Source organism: Trachypithecus francoisi, unplaced genomic scaffold (assembly GCF_009764315.1).
Source record: "Trachypithecus francoisi isolate TF-2019V2 unplaced genomic scaffold, Tfra_2.0 Lachesis_group18, whole genome shotgun sequence".
Classification (NCBI taxonomy): Eukaryota; Metazoa; Chordata; class Mammalia; order Primates; family Cercopithecidae; genus Trachypithecus; species Trachypithecus francoisi.
Genome location: NW_022681463.1, coordinates 67,998,105 through 68,012,803, shown reverse-complemented (window position 1 = coordinate 68,012,803; position 14,699 = coordinate 67,998,105). Strand labels below are relative to the sequence as shown.

General features: G+C 47.9%; 1 long non-coding RNA gene across 3 annotated transcripts in view; it reads right to left on the bottom strand.

The window, feature by feature from the left end:
- Window positions 1-14,699, bottom strand: part of LOC117063251 — a 109,427-nt gene that overhangs the window by 90,849 nt on the left and 3,879 nt on the right. For all 3 annotated transcript variants that reach the window (XR_004428835.1, XR_004428833.1, XR_004428834.1), the window contains exon 2: window positions 10,906-10,957. This is a non-coding gene — a long non-coding RNA (uncharacterized LOC117063251). The remainder of the gene's footprint in view (window positions 1-10,905; window positions 10,958-14,699) is intronic.

Sequence of the window (14,699 nt, the reverse complement as noted above, 5' to 3'; positions counted from 1 at the left end):
TTCCAGAACACTGACAATAACAAATGCAGATGAGAAGTGGAGCAACCAGAGCTCCTGTTTGTCAATGAAGAGTCAAATTCTATAAAATATTTGAAGAGATTTACTTTAAGCTAAATATGAGTGACCAATGACCTGTGACACAGCCTTCAGAAGATCCTGAGAACATGTGTCCAAGGTGGTCAGGATACAAGTTGGTTTTATACAATTTAGGGAGATATAAGACATCAATTAATACATGTAAGATGTACACTGGTTAGGTCTGGAAAGGTGGGACAACTGGAAGCGGGGGCTTCCAGGTCATAGGTGGATTCACAGGTTTTCTGACTGGCAATTGTTTGAAAGAGTTATTATCTAAAGACCTGGAATCAATAGAAAGGAATGTCTGGGTTAAGATAAGCAGTTGTAGAGACCAAAGTTTTATCGTGCAGGTGAAGCCTCCAGGTAGCAGGCTTCAGAGAGAATAGATTGTAAAAGTTCTTATCAGACTTAAAGACTCTATTCTATCAAGTAATTCCAAAATGGAGGAGGGCATAATGAGGCAGGTCCAGCTCTTCCTTCCCATCATGGCCTGAAAGTTGACCTGAATTAGTTTTTCAGGTTAACTTTGGATGCCCCTGGCTGAGAGGAGGGGTCCAATCAGATGGTTGAGGGGCTTAGAATTTTATTTTTGGTTTACACATTCACTTCTGTTAGAAATGAAAAAAGGGTACAGTCACTTTGGAAGACAGTTTGGCAGTTTCTTACAAAACTAAACATACTCTTACCATATGATCTAACAAACATACTCCTTGGTATTTACCCAAAGGAGTTGAAAATATGTCCACAGAAAAACCTGCACATGGGTATTTGCAGAAGCTTCTTTTTTTTTTTTTTTTAATCATTGTCCAAACTTGGAAGCAACCAAGATGTTGTTCGGTAAGTGCATAGATAAATAACTGTGGTACAACCAAGCAATGGAATATTATTTGGCACTAAAAATAAATGAGCCATGAAGCCCAAAAAGACGTGGAGGAAACTTCAATAATGCATATTACTAAGAGAGAAGCCAGTCTGAAAAGACTACTGTTCTGCAATGGGCAGGTCTATGGAAATCTACCCCTAAAGTCTGCAGAAGCTAAGAGGCCAAGAAAGAGGCTGACACATTCTGTTTTTCACAGAAGAAAAAAGAAAAAAAAAAACATTTAATAGGGACTTAGGAAGAGAAGCCACAATGTCCTGGGCAGCTGCCAGACAACGTATTAGATTCCCATACTATGACCCCCACAGACCCAGGGCTTCCATGTCATAGGGAAGGAATGTGTAGGACAATTACAGGGAAAGGCAAGATGCTATGTGAATCTGCCTAGAGCAGAATTTATGGTCAAGGTCATTTTGACCTAAGGGCAGGATTTACAGTAAGTACAAGCTCTCACACAAGGAACCATAGATAAAATGGAAGATAGCAGCCTTCCCTAAATTGAGGTTAATCAAGAAGTCAACATGGCAGATTGGCATCCAAGATGGAGTTGCTTTAGCCTCCACAACTACATACAATGATTCCAACTATATGACATTCTAGAAAAGGCAAAACTATGGAGACAGTAAAAAAGACTAGTGTTGCCAGGAGTTAGGGTGCAGGGATGAATAAGGCAAAGCACAGAGGATTTTTAAGGCAGTGAAACTACTCTGTATGATATCTACAATGGTAGACACATGTCCCTACACATTTGCCCAAACCCAGAGGATGTACAACACCAAGAGTGAATTCTAATGTAAACTATGGACTTTGGGTGATGATGATGTGTCAATGCAGGTTCATCAACTGTAACAAATGCACCACTCTGGTGGGGGATGCTAATAGTTGGGGAGGCTGTGCATGTGTGTGGCAGGGGCCATATGGGAAATCTCTATTTTCCACTCTATTTTGCTGTGAACCTAAAACTGCTCTAAAGAAATAAAATCTTGGCCGGGCACGGTGGTGGCTCAAGCCTGTAATCCCAGCACTTTGGGAGGCCGAGACGGGCGGATCACGAGGTCAGGAGATCGAGACCATCCTGGCTAATACGGTGAAACCCTGTCTCTACTTAAAAATACAAAAAACTAGCCGGGCGACGAGGCGGGCGCCTGTAGTCCCAGCTACTCGGGAGGCTGAGGCAGGAGAATGGCGTAAACCCGGGAGGCGGAGCTTGCAGTGAGCTGAGATCCGGCCACTGCACTCCAGCCTGGGTGGCAGAGCAAGACTCCGTCTCAAAAAAAAAAAAAGAAAAGAAATAAAATATTTTTAAAACAGTTAACCCAAAAGTGTATGGTTTCATTGCCCTAAAGAAAGTTAACCAGGCATATGGTACCTAACTTAGCTATTTTAGAGAATCCTTTTCTCTTCAAGTATTTAAATCCCGTTCCTCAAATACATTCTGAACTAGGTCTCATTGCCGCCACCGATGGTTCACTCAATTTAGGAGTTAAATGAGGGGGAGTTAATTGAGTTTTATTGGAAAATGGCCACATTCGGTCATTTTCATATCATCTATGGCTGCTTTTGCAGCAGAATGGAATAGTTGTGACACAGACTAAATGGTCTGAAAAGCTGAACATATTTGCTATCTGGTGTTTAGACGAACGGAGGCAAGATGGCGCACTTCCGGGTTCTTCATCCCCCCAACTTTTCCCGCGCGCGCGAAAATGCAGCCGACGCCCGGGAAGGTGCAGACCAACTGGGCATGCGCCAGGTGACGTCAATCTGAAGAGACCAAGATTTACCTGGTCGCACCTGCGGAACGCCCCCGGACACGCCCGTGCCCCGCCTATCGCCCTCCCACTCCCAGAAAAGCCGCTCCGGACGAGTGCCACGCGCGGACTTCCCAGCTTCCCCACTGCGGTCGGGACTGTCGGAACTCCGTCCGAGGGCAGCACGGAGAACTCTGTGGGCCTCATTTGCCGGAGGCCAACAGACCTCTCCTAACCCACCTTCTTCCCCTGAAGCTAGGTGACCAAAATAAACTTGCAGTTTTGCTCCTACCCTTGCCTAGTCGCTGGTTCCTTTGCGCCCGATCTGGTGGTCTTAGAAAAAACAAAACAGTTGGTGCTGAAACCCGGGAGGAGACCCCTCCTCGGGGCCCCCAGGGCCTGGGGAGCCTCCTCCTCCTCCTCGCTCCACGCCGCAGACGGACCAGGACCTGAGACCCGCTTCCCTCACTCTCACGGCCTCTCTGGGGTAAGTGCCCTTGTCTCCTCTTTACCTCCCTCGGCCAGAAATCCTGCGCAGGTCCGGGGTCCATTTGGAGCCACCAAGTGGCTCGGGAGACCCGTTCAGGACGGAGACATCCGCCTGAAGGTAATCTCCACTTAGGCTTCAAGAGCCTCTCGTCTGTCTCTGCTGGTTCCAAAGGACGCTTTGAAGCCAGGCAGGGATCCATTCCCATGTCCATTGGGTCCATTGTCGTCGGTAAAGAGGAAACAAATGGGAAACCCCCAGTCCAAATTTCCAAAGAGCACCCCCTTGGGGTGCCTCCTAGCCAATTTAAAAACCTTACAGCTTGAACAAGACCTTAGGAGGAAGCGGTTAATTTTCCTTTCCACTGTGGCGTGGCCCCGATACAAACTAGACAATCAGTCTCAGTGGCCACCGGAGGGCACCCTAGATTGCAATGTTCTGACTGACCTCAGCAATTTCTGCCAGCGGTTAGGCAAGTGGTCTGAAATTACGTACATACAAGGCTTTGGGGCCTTACGCTCTCGTCCCGACCTGTGTAGCCGGTGCTCTTCGGCCCAAGTTATGCTAGCCAAGGACGCCGGCTCACAGGAACCGAAAAAGAGGAGTCTTCATTCCTTTCTGTTCAGCCGGAGGATCTAGGGTTTCCCTCACTTCCGCCCTATACTTCTCCTCCCTCCGCCCGGACTCCTCCTTCCTCTTCCTTACCTACTAGTAATCCACTCAGTCCCGTGCTTCCTTCGGGGCACCCAACTGGCTGTCTTGAGTCTCCTGTCTCTGCACACACCCGCTCTAAGTGCCCTGCTGATGCCTCCACTCCTGCCCACACCCTCCTACAGTGTTAGCACCTTTGCGAGAGGTGGCTGGGGCGGAGGGGGTAGTCAGAGTACATGTCCCTTTTTCATTGGCCGATCTTTCCAAAATTGAAAAGCGTTTAGGGGATTTCTCAGCTAATCCCACCGTTTACATAAAGGAATTTAGATATCTTTGTCAGGCCTATGACTTAACTTGGCATGACCTCCAGGTTATCCTAACCTCCACCCTAAACCTGAGGAGCAAGAGCGCATCCTAGCGGCCGCCAGGCAGCACACCAACCAACTACATTTAACTGATGCCACCATCCACTAGGGGAGCAAGCAGTACCCTCGGCAGACCCAGACTGGAACTACCAAGCAAACCAGCCTGGGCGCCGTAGGCGAGACATAATGTTCAGTGTTGTTGGCTGGTATGCAAACAGCCTCAAACAAAACTGTAAATTTTAACAAATTAAAAGAAATTATACAAAATCCAGAAGAAAATCCAGCCGCATTCTTAAATAGGCTGACTGAGGTTCTAACCCAATATACCCGGTTAGATCTGGCCTCCCCCACAGGGGCCACCATTTTGGCGTCTTATTTCATTTCTCAATCAGCTCCTGACATTCGTAAGAAACTTCAAAAGGTAGAGGATGGTCCTCAGGCACCAATACAAGATCTGGTTAAATTAGCCCTTAAGGTCTATAACTCCAGAGAGGAGATGGCTGAGGCAGTGCGACAGGCACGCCTCAAACAGAAGGCCCAACTCCTAGCAGCGGCTTTACAGCCCAATTGTAACCCCAGACCAGAGAGTACACACTCCGCAGACTCCAAGGCTACAAAAGGAGCCTGCTATAAGTGCGGCAAGGCAGGACACTATGCCAACAGGGAGGACACTGGAAGTCTGATTGCCCCACCCTGAGAACAGGTGCTGCGTCTCCACGTGACCCCCTTTCCCAGGATCCTGGAAGCTCCTTCCAGCTCCTACATCTGGACGACAACGACAACTGAAGGTGCCGAGACTCAGGGACCCCCATCACCCTCGCCGAGCCGCGGGTAACTCTCCTGGTAGTGGGTAAGACAATTTTTTAATAGATAGCGGGGCTACCTATTCTGTTTTGCCGTCCTTCTCTGGACCTAGCCTTCCATCCGATATCTCTGTAGTAGGAGTAGACGGAAAGCCATCCACCCCGAAAACCCCAGTCCTCAGTTGCTGCCTGGCCAACAACTACTTTGCGCACTCGTTCCTCATTATACCCTCATGCCCTACCCCCTTACTAGGCCGAGACATCCTGAGCACCTTAAAGGCCTCCATATACATTCCCACCAACTCATCCACTCCCCTTCAACCCCCTCATGACCTGTTGCTCATGCTTTGTGCAAGTGCACAGGCTCCTCCTATGTCGCCCCCACCCCCCATCTTCCCTATTTCTGTACACCCTCAAGTGTGGGACACTTCCACCCCGGTCATAGCTGCCCACCACCCACCAGTTCTCGTCAAGCTCAAAGATCCCACTCGTTTCCCAAACCGCCCCCAATTCTCTCTCTCTCCGACACATCTACAAGTTTAAAGCCAATTATCACGTGACTACTTAGCCAACATATTCTTGTCCGCACACATTCCCCCTGTAACACTCCAATACTTCCAGTTAAAAAGGCAGACGGAACGTATAGGTTAGTACAGGATCTTAGGCTAGTCAATGAAGCCACCCGTCCCACGCACCCTGTAGTTCCCAACCCTTACACCCTTCTGTCCCATATCCCCACCAATTCTACTTATTTTACTGTGCTAGACCTTAAGGATGCTTTCTTTACCATACTCCTACACACAGACTGCCATTCCTTTTTGCTTTCACATGGGAGGACCCAGACACACATACCTCCACTCAACTGACGTGGACAGTCCTCCCACAAGGGTTCCGGGACAGCCCCCATTTCTTTGGTCAGGCCTTAGCGAAAGACCTTGCCTCTTGCCCTCTCACAAATAGCAAAGTTCTGCAGTATGTAGATGATCTCCTAATCTGTAGCCCTACCAAACAAGACTCTCTTCTAGACACTGCAACTCTCCTCAACCATTTAGGCTCATTAGGTTATAGAGTATCTAAACACAAGGCCCAAATTTCTTGCCAAACCGTCATATACTTAGGAATTGAAATCACCCCAACAACCCGGTCACTAACTACCGACCGCATGGCCCTAATACGTAACCTTCTTCCCCCTCAAGATGCAAAAGAATTCAATCCTTCCTAGGTCTAATAGGTTTCTTCAGACATTGGATCCCCAATTTTGGAATCCTAGCCAAACCTTTATACGCTGCAGTTAAAGAAACCCCACATGGGCCTTTGTCCAACCCCAAGTTAATCTCGACTCATTTCACCCGCTTAAAAGCTTGCCTTCTCTCACAACCCACTCTCTCACTGCCTGATTTCCAGCGTCCCTTCCAACTCTTTACAGATGAAAGGCAGAAAGTGGCAGTTGGTCTCTTAGCCCAGCCTGTCGGTAACACCCACCGTCCTGTGGCCTATCTATCCAAACAGCTAGACCCAACTGTACAAGGCTGGCAACCTTGTCTGTGTGCGCTAGCAGCGGCAGCCTGCCTGACCCAGGAAGCAAAAAAGCTCATTAGAGGCAGTAATCTGACAGTCTTCTCCACACACCGTCTTCAGGATCTCATCTCTCATAAAAGTATTAGCCACTTAACTCCATCCCGGCTCCAGCTTTTCCATCTCTTATTCATAGAAGACCCCACTGTTACTTTAGAAGTTTGCTCCTCTCTAAATCCAGCCACTTTACTGCCAGGCTCTCTTAAACCACTCCATACTAAACATTCTTGTCCTGAGGTTCTGGAGGCTCAGCCCCCCAGCCACCTACACTTGCATGACCAGCCCCTTCAGAATGCACAACTAACCCTATTTGTGGATGGCAGCTCCTTTATCAACCCTCAAGGAAACAGACAGGCAGGATATGCAGTAGTTACCACTTCCACAGTTTTGGAGGCAAAACCCCTACCACAAGGGACCACATCACAGCAGGCAGAACTCACTGCACTAACCAAGGCACTCCTACTATCAAAAGGAAAAACAGTAAACATATACACAGATTCTAAATATGCTTTTCTAATCACACACACTCATTCAGTTATCTGGAAAGAGAGAGGGTTTTTAACCACCGGCGGTACCCCTATTATTAACAAAAACCAAATACTCAAACTACTAGATGCACTGTCGGCACCTTCCAAGGTAGCCATTATACATTGTAAAGGGCACCAAACTTCATCTAACCTGGTAGCAGCTGGCAACAATTTCGCTGACATCACTGCCAAGTCAGCCGCCGGATTTTCCACCCCTAAGCCTCCTTCCGCCTGTTTTCTCTCCCCCCAGTATGCCCCTAATTACACTCAGGAAGAAAAGGCTAAGCTATTACAAAATCCAACAGCCAAACTAGCTACGGGTGACTGGATTTATATTAATAACAAACTAGTTATTCCTGAAACACAACTCCATACCATTCTAACAGACATACATAATTCTTTACATATAGGACCCAAAGCCTTATATAATTTCCTAAATCCCCTCCTCCACTGTCCAACACTACAAAAACACTTACTTACAATCAACCAGCAGTGCTCTACCTGCCTAAAGGCAAATCCTCAAGGCACATTGCGTAATCCCCATCCCAGCCGTCAACTCAGAGGACACCAACCAGGTGAAGATTGGCAAATTGATTTCACACATATGCCAAAACATAAAAAATTCAAATACCTCTTAACCCTTGTGGACACCTTTTCCGGGTGGATCGAGGCCTATCCTACCACAGGAGAAACCGCTAACATTGTTGCCTCTATACTCACTGAACATATTATTCCTAGGTTTGGCCTCCGGTCACTCTTCAATCTGATAATGGTCCAGCATTCATCTCTAAGGTAGTCCAACAGGTGGCAGCCCTCCTACACATCACCTGGAAACTCCACATCCCTTATAGGCCTCAGTCTTCTGGTAAGGTAGAAAAGGCTAACGGACTTATCAAACAGCAGCTCACCAAACTCTCAATCGAAACCCGGCAGTCGTGGGTAACTCTCCTTCCCTTAGCCCTGACCCAGCTGCGGGCAGCACCTCGAAGCCCAACAGGTCTCAGTCCGTTCGAATTAGTCTACGGACGGCCCCTAACCCTCCAACAAATACCTTCCCTGCCAGCCCCTTTGGCGAACTACCTCCCATATCTCACTCTTCTCAGACAACTCCTAAGACAACACGCTGAGTTAACACACCCTCCTCCAACAGACGCCTACAACCCACATCTCTCCCTCAGTCCTGGAGACCAAGTATACATAAAAGATATCCAAGCCAAAGACTTACAGCCCAGGTGGAAAGGCCCATACATTGTCCTCCTGTCTACACATACAGCAGCAAAACTCCTAGGACACACGCATTGGATTCATATCTCCCAGCTAAAGAGGGCCCCCACCGGGAACAATCAGTGGACATCAGTTCAACTTTCCCCACTCGCCTCAAACTTACAAAACTTTCTTAACTAGTTCATGCTCCCTGACCCCTGGCGCTTAGCTCGCTTTCTCACCATCTCTACATAAACCTATCAGACTTTCAATACATAACCCCAGACCCATATCTACCTCCAGACAATAGTCCAGAGCAGTGGTTCTCCCATCTCCTAACCTTCATTGAACATCTCCAGTGGCAAGGGACACTCCGTGACTACACGGAAAATGAAGTCTCATTTTATACTTATATTGCTGTTTCACTCATACACTCAGACCTTTGCTAGTCCGCCTACTGTATGGCAATTTTTTTTCTCATCACTGAAACTTGGCCACAAGACAGCCGAACACACTCAGTAGTACATAGCTCTGCCAGTTGCCTTCCTTAAGGCTATCAAACTTCTCTCCACACAATAGAGACCCCTTTCTCATGGCTCGCACTTATCTGCCAAAGGCTAGACTTAACCTACACTGTGAATATAACCAATCTCTCCCACTGCTTCCTCTGTGAGGCTTTAGAAGGCCCCCACCTAGTGGCAGCCCCCTGCCCATGGCCTTCAACACAACTGGTCAAACATCCCACAATTCACTTACACTCCAGGCGCCACTATACCAGAAATCCAAACTGCCCAATCCTTCCTTTCCGTTATTCAACTCCAAATTCATCCTGAGGTAATCATGCTCAGGCACCCAATGGAGGCCACACAGCCCCCATTGAAGGCTATTTCTCGTCCAAACTGCCCAATCCTTCCTTTCCGTTATTCAACTCCAAATTCATCCTGAGGTAATCATGCTCAGGCACCCAATGGAGGCCACACAGCCCCCATTGAAGGCTATTTCTCATCCAAACTGCCCAATCCTTCCTTTCCGTTATTCAACTCCAAATTCATCCTGAGGTAATCATACTCAGGCACCCAATGGAGGCCAAACAGCCCCCATTGAAGGCTATTTCTCGTGCAACTGATCTCTCTCTAAAACTCTTAACCATACAGCCATTAACTGATCCCTCTATGTCCCCGTGTCCTTGGTCCCCAGTCTAACTTTATACAGCCAGGCAGAAGTAGCAGAGCTTTTCCAGCAACTTTCCATGCCACTACGACACCCCCGTAAAAAAAAACGGGCTGTTGTCCTCCCTCTAGTTATTGGAATCTGCTGAAAGCCTGGCCTCCCTGCAGCGCCGAACTACCTCAATAGCCTAAGTAGCTGCCCAAAACAGGCGAGCCCTAGACTTGCTTACAGCTGAAAAAGGAGGCACTTGTCTCTTCCTTGGAGAAGAGTGCTGCTATTATGTTAGCAAGTCAGGCCTAGTAGACACTAACATTCAAACCCTCAATAAAATAAAAAACTGAGATACAAAACCTTAACACCCCAACCTTGCCAGGACCTTCCTTCTGGGTTTTGCCCATATTCCGACAAATGCTTCCATACCTCGTTCCTATACTAATACTGTGCCTTTTTTATTCTTCATCCGTACGTCCAAATGCCAACCATGGGCCCCGACCTTAACGACGCCCCTTAACAGCAGGAAGTAGCCAGACAGACCACGGCGCCCCTTTATCACTATTACCAATAAAAGGTTGGACTGTTTGGACGAACGGAGGCAAGATGGCGCACCTCCGGGTTCTTCATCCCCCCAACTTTTCCCGCGCGCGCGAAAATGCAGCCGACGCCCGGGAAGGTGCAGACCAACTGGGCATGCGCCAGGTGACGTCAATCTGAAGAGACCAAGATTTACCTGGTCGCACCTGCGGAACGCCCCCGGACACGCCCGTGCCCCGCCTATCGCCCTCCCACTCCCAGAAAAGCCGCTCCGGACGAGTGCCACGCGCAGACTTCCCAGCTTCCCCACTGCGGTCAGGACTGTCGGAACTCCGTCCGAGGGCAGCACGGAGAACTCTGTGGGCCTCATTTGCCGGAGGCCAACAGACCTCTCCTAACCCACCTTCTTCCCCTGAAGCTAGGTGACCAAAATAAACTTGCAGTTTTGCTCCTACCCTTGCCTAGTCGCTGGTTCCTTTGCGCCCGATCTGGTGGTCTTAGAAAAAACAAAACATCTGGGACTTTCCAAAAAAGTTTGTAACCTCTGGGCCAAATAAAACTTTGACACTTGCTCGAATCTGGTATGAAAATTTTGCTTCTGGCATCAGTTAACATCAGCAGATAATATGATACCAAAAAGTACTTGCTATTAATTGCTTTTGGTAAAAGCAATTCTACAGAGGGCCAAAATACTTTAGCTAAAAACCACTGATTCAGAATTTCTAAGGCTGGGACCCAGAAATCTGGGTTTTAACATAGTCTCTGAGGGACTCTTATGCATACTCCAGTTTGAGAATCACTGGAGCCCACTGGCCTACCCCAGTGGTGGATGTACAGATTCTGACTCAGAAAGTCTGAAGTGTGGCCCAAGATTCTGCTTTTCTCACAAGCTCCCATGTGATGGCGATGTTGCTGGTCTGAGGGTCTTAGTTTCCTCACCTGCATAGTGGAGATGATAAAAATCTGTATTAGCGGGTTGTTGAGGGCATTAAATGAAGTCATAATGTCCATTCATATCCTGCCCCCACCCCTTTCAAGCTATGTCTATTGGGGCAAGTCACCGAATGTCTTGGTTCCTATCAGTGGAGCTACATAATATTGCCCACATCACAAGGTTGCTAGAAGGAGCAAATGAGATAATAAACATAAAGTACCTAGAACAGAGCCTGGAACATAGTAAACACTCAATAATATAAGATACTATATTATTACTACTATTATCATTATTGTTACATAGGGTGTCTGATCATAGCAGATATTCCATCAGTGTTAGTTTCCTCCCTACTCCCTCTTCTATCCATCCTCTCATCCCTACTTCTCCCTCTAGTCTGTTGATTTCTTTTTTATTTCTGTTTAGAGATGGGGTCTCACTCTGTTGCCCAGGCTGGAGTACAGTGGTGCAATCATAGCTCACTGCAGCCTCAAACTCTTGGGCTCAAGCAATCCTCTCACCTTAGCCTCTGGAGTAGCTGTGGCTACAGCTGCACATTATCACAACTGGCTAATTTTAAAAAATGTTTTGTAGAGATCAAGTCTCATTATGTTGCCCAGGCTGGTCTTGAACTCCTGGCCTCAAGTAATTCTCTGGCTTTGGCCTCCCAAAGGGATGGGACTATGGGCACAAGCCACTGCACCCAGCCCTCCTTCTGTTGATTTCTAACGTGTTTAATTAGAGAACTTCTATAGGGATGCTGATTAAGAAATATCTGAACCCAGGTGGCCCTACCTGACAGTCCAGAGGCACCACACAAACAGGGACCCAAAATGAGCTTGGACATTGACTGTGCTGCCCAGGCCGCTCTGCCCACCCCCTCTCAGGCAGCCTTTTGGTAGAGAGCTTGGGAGAACAAGGGAAAGTGGGCTTACCAGTCCTTCCCACCTCGGGGGAGCACCATTTCCAGGGCTGCCTGAACCTTCTTACTCTGTAGCACATTAATCAACATGGCACCAAGTTTACTTTTCCGAGAAGACCATTTGGGACAATGTATGGAAAACCTGAGAAGTCATTTCTCTTTGGCAGCACTGCCCTCCATAACGAAGCACATATTCCTGAAGGCATCTGGATTTTGTTTCAGGTTTCTCTTTGCTTCCTCAGGGTTTCAGTGCTGCCAGGAATGGCCTTCTGAGAATTGTTTAGGAAACCTTAATCTCCGGACTCAGAGTGGTGGTGATAATCACATTTTTTGCCCAAAATGACCAAACTGAAACCATCCCCACAGGGTTGACAAGAATGGCATGCTGGGTTCTGGACAGAAATATAGTTATAGTTAAGAACCAATCAGCCAGGCACAGTGGCTCACGCCTGTAATCCTAGCACTTTGGGAGGCCGAGGTGGGCAGATTGCCTGAGCTCAGGAGTTTGAGACCAGCCTGGGCAACATGGTGAAACCCCAACTCTACTAAAATACAAAAGAGATTAGCTGGGCATGGCAGCATGTGCCTATAGTCCCAGCTACTCAGAGGCTGAGGCAGGAGAAATGCTTGAACCCGGGAGGCAGAGGTTGCAGTGAGTTGAGATTGTGCCACTGCACTCCAGCCTGGGACAACACACCAAGAGTCCGTATCTACAAACAAACAAACAAACAAACAAACAAACTAATCAGCCAGGCACAGTGGCTCACACCTGTAATCCCAGCACTTTGGGAGGCCAAGGCAGGTGGATGGCTTGAGTTCAGGAGTTTGAGACCAGCCCAGCCAACATGGTGAAACCTGGTCTCTACTAAAAATACAAAAATTAGTCAGGCTTGGTGGCATGTGTCTGTAATCCCTGCTACTCAGGAGGCAGAGGCATGAGAATCACTTGAATCCAGGAGGCAGAGGTTGCAGTGAGCCAATATTGTGCCACTACACTCCAACATGCCTGGAGTGAGACTGTCTCAAAAAAAAAAAAGAAGAACTAATCAGGCCACAATTCAGCCCACTTCCTTGTTACCAAAGGTCACTAGATCCTGACCATTTGCATCCCCATTGTTGCTAGAGATAGAATTTCTGACGTTAAGATCATAATGATGGAGACAGGAGGCAGAGAAATTCTAGAAGACAGGGACAGGTCCCTGGCAAACCCCATCTTCAAGCCAAAAAGCCCGAGACTGCAACCCAAAATGAGAACTTACATCCCTGTTTTCCCACTTAAATGTTGCCTTTTCCAAAACCACCCATGGCCTGCTCTGCCCCCTATACTGTGCTTATAAAAACTCCAGACTCAGCTGGCAGAAAGGAGAAGCAGCTTGACATGAGAGACTATGGCTCAACATTGGAGAGAAGTGGCTTGACTTCAGAGAGACAGCTTGACAGCATAACTTCAGAGAAGAATCTGGCCAGAGACGGCCAGACTTCAGGGGAAGATTACCTTCCCAGCACATCCCCTTTTCAGCTCCCCTTCCTGCTGAGAACCACTTTTATCAGCGATAAAATCCTGTTTTTACCATCCTTCAATTCATTTGTCCAAACTCATTTCTCCTGGATGCCAAACAAGAGCCCAGGAGCCATAAGTGCAGATGCAAAAGGCTGTCACACTGGCCCTTTGCCCTCACTGGTAGAAGACAGCTTCCTCACATGGAAAGGCAGAGGGAGGGCCGCAGAGTTGTTAACACTTAAGCTGTCTGCAGATGGCAGAGCTAAAAGACCACTGTAATACTCCCTCTGGGGCTTCAGGGGTTGTAGGCACCCCATCAGACACTGCCTTGGGGCACACATGGAGTTTGCTTCTGCTGGTGCTCAAAAGTGCTCACCCTGGCTCCTGTACCTGCTCACTGTGTGCTCCCTCCCATAAGGGGTGGAGAGCAGTGAGTCTCAATGAGTGGTGTTCACTCCTGCTGGCGACAAAGTGGCCAGTTGATTCCAGTGGCTGTGTACTCCAGTTCCTGCCTCATTTGCTCATGTGCTCCCTCCCGCAAGGAGTTGAGAGTTGTGGGCTAAGTAAACGTGGCACCCCCATTCCGAGGCCTACAAAGGGGTCAGGGAAATATCCTGCTTCAATAAGACTGTTTAAAAATTGGTTTGCATCCCTGTTGTCCCTATAGAGATGATCTCTGATAGAATCATAAGGCTTTTGTCTAAGGATCACTTAAGATGTTTTTCAGACCCAAATTTCAGCAACCAGTTTGGAAACCCTCACAGAAGAACAGGATGAGCACGAGAACACAGCTTCTTCATCTCCCTGTCCCATGACTTCACTCTGCACTCTTCGACCAATCAACACTCTCCACACTTGGGCCCACTCCAAAACCCTAAAGACTCTAGCCCCAAACTCCTCAGACAGATGGATTCAAGATTCCCTCCCACCTCCTCCTTTTGTGACCCTATGGGTAAATCCTTTATCTGCTACAACGCAGTGTCTCCAGCACTGGTCATGGAGTGCCTTCTTACACGCAAGAGGAAAATTGAGTATGAGGTACATTTTCTTCCACAAGCCAGGTATTCCACAAGCACCACCAGCATCAGCAGATCCAGCTACAGATTCAGTGCCTATGATCAACTCCACAGACCATCAGCTTGCTTTGTTGAGAAGATTCTTTCCTAATAAACACACTGCTAAGACTAACATTCCCCAGCCACAGGACCTAGAGTAAAAGAAAACTTAGGCTACTACAGAGAATAGGCAAATGAAAGATGAAAAAGAGAGGGACGATCAACAGTATTCAGCACCTGTGCTTTGCCAGGCACTGTACTGCTTGGGATCA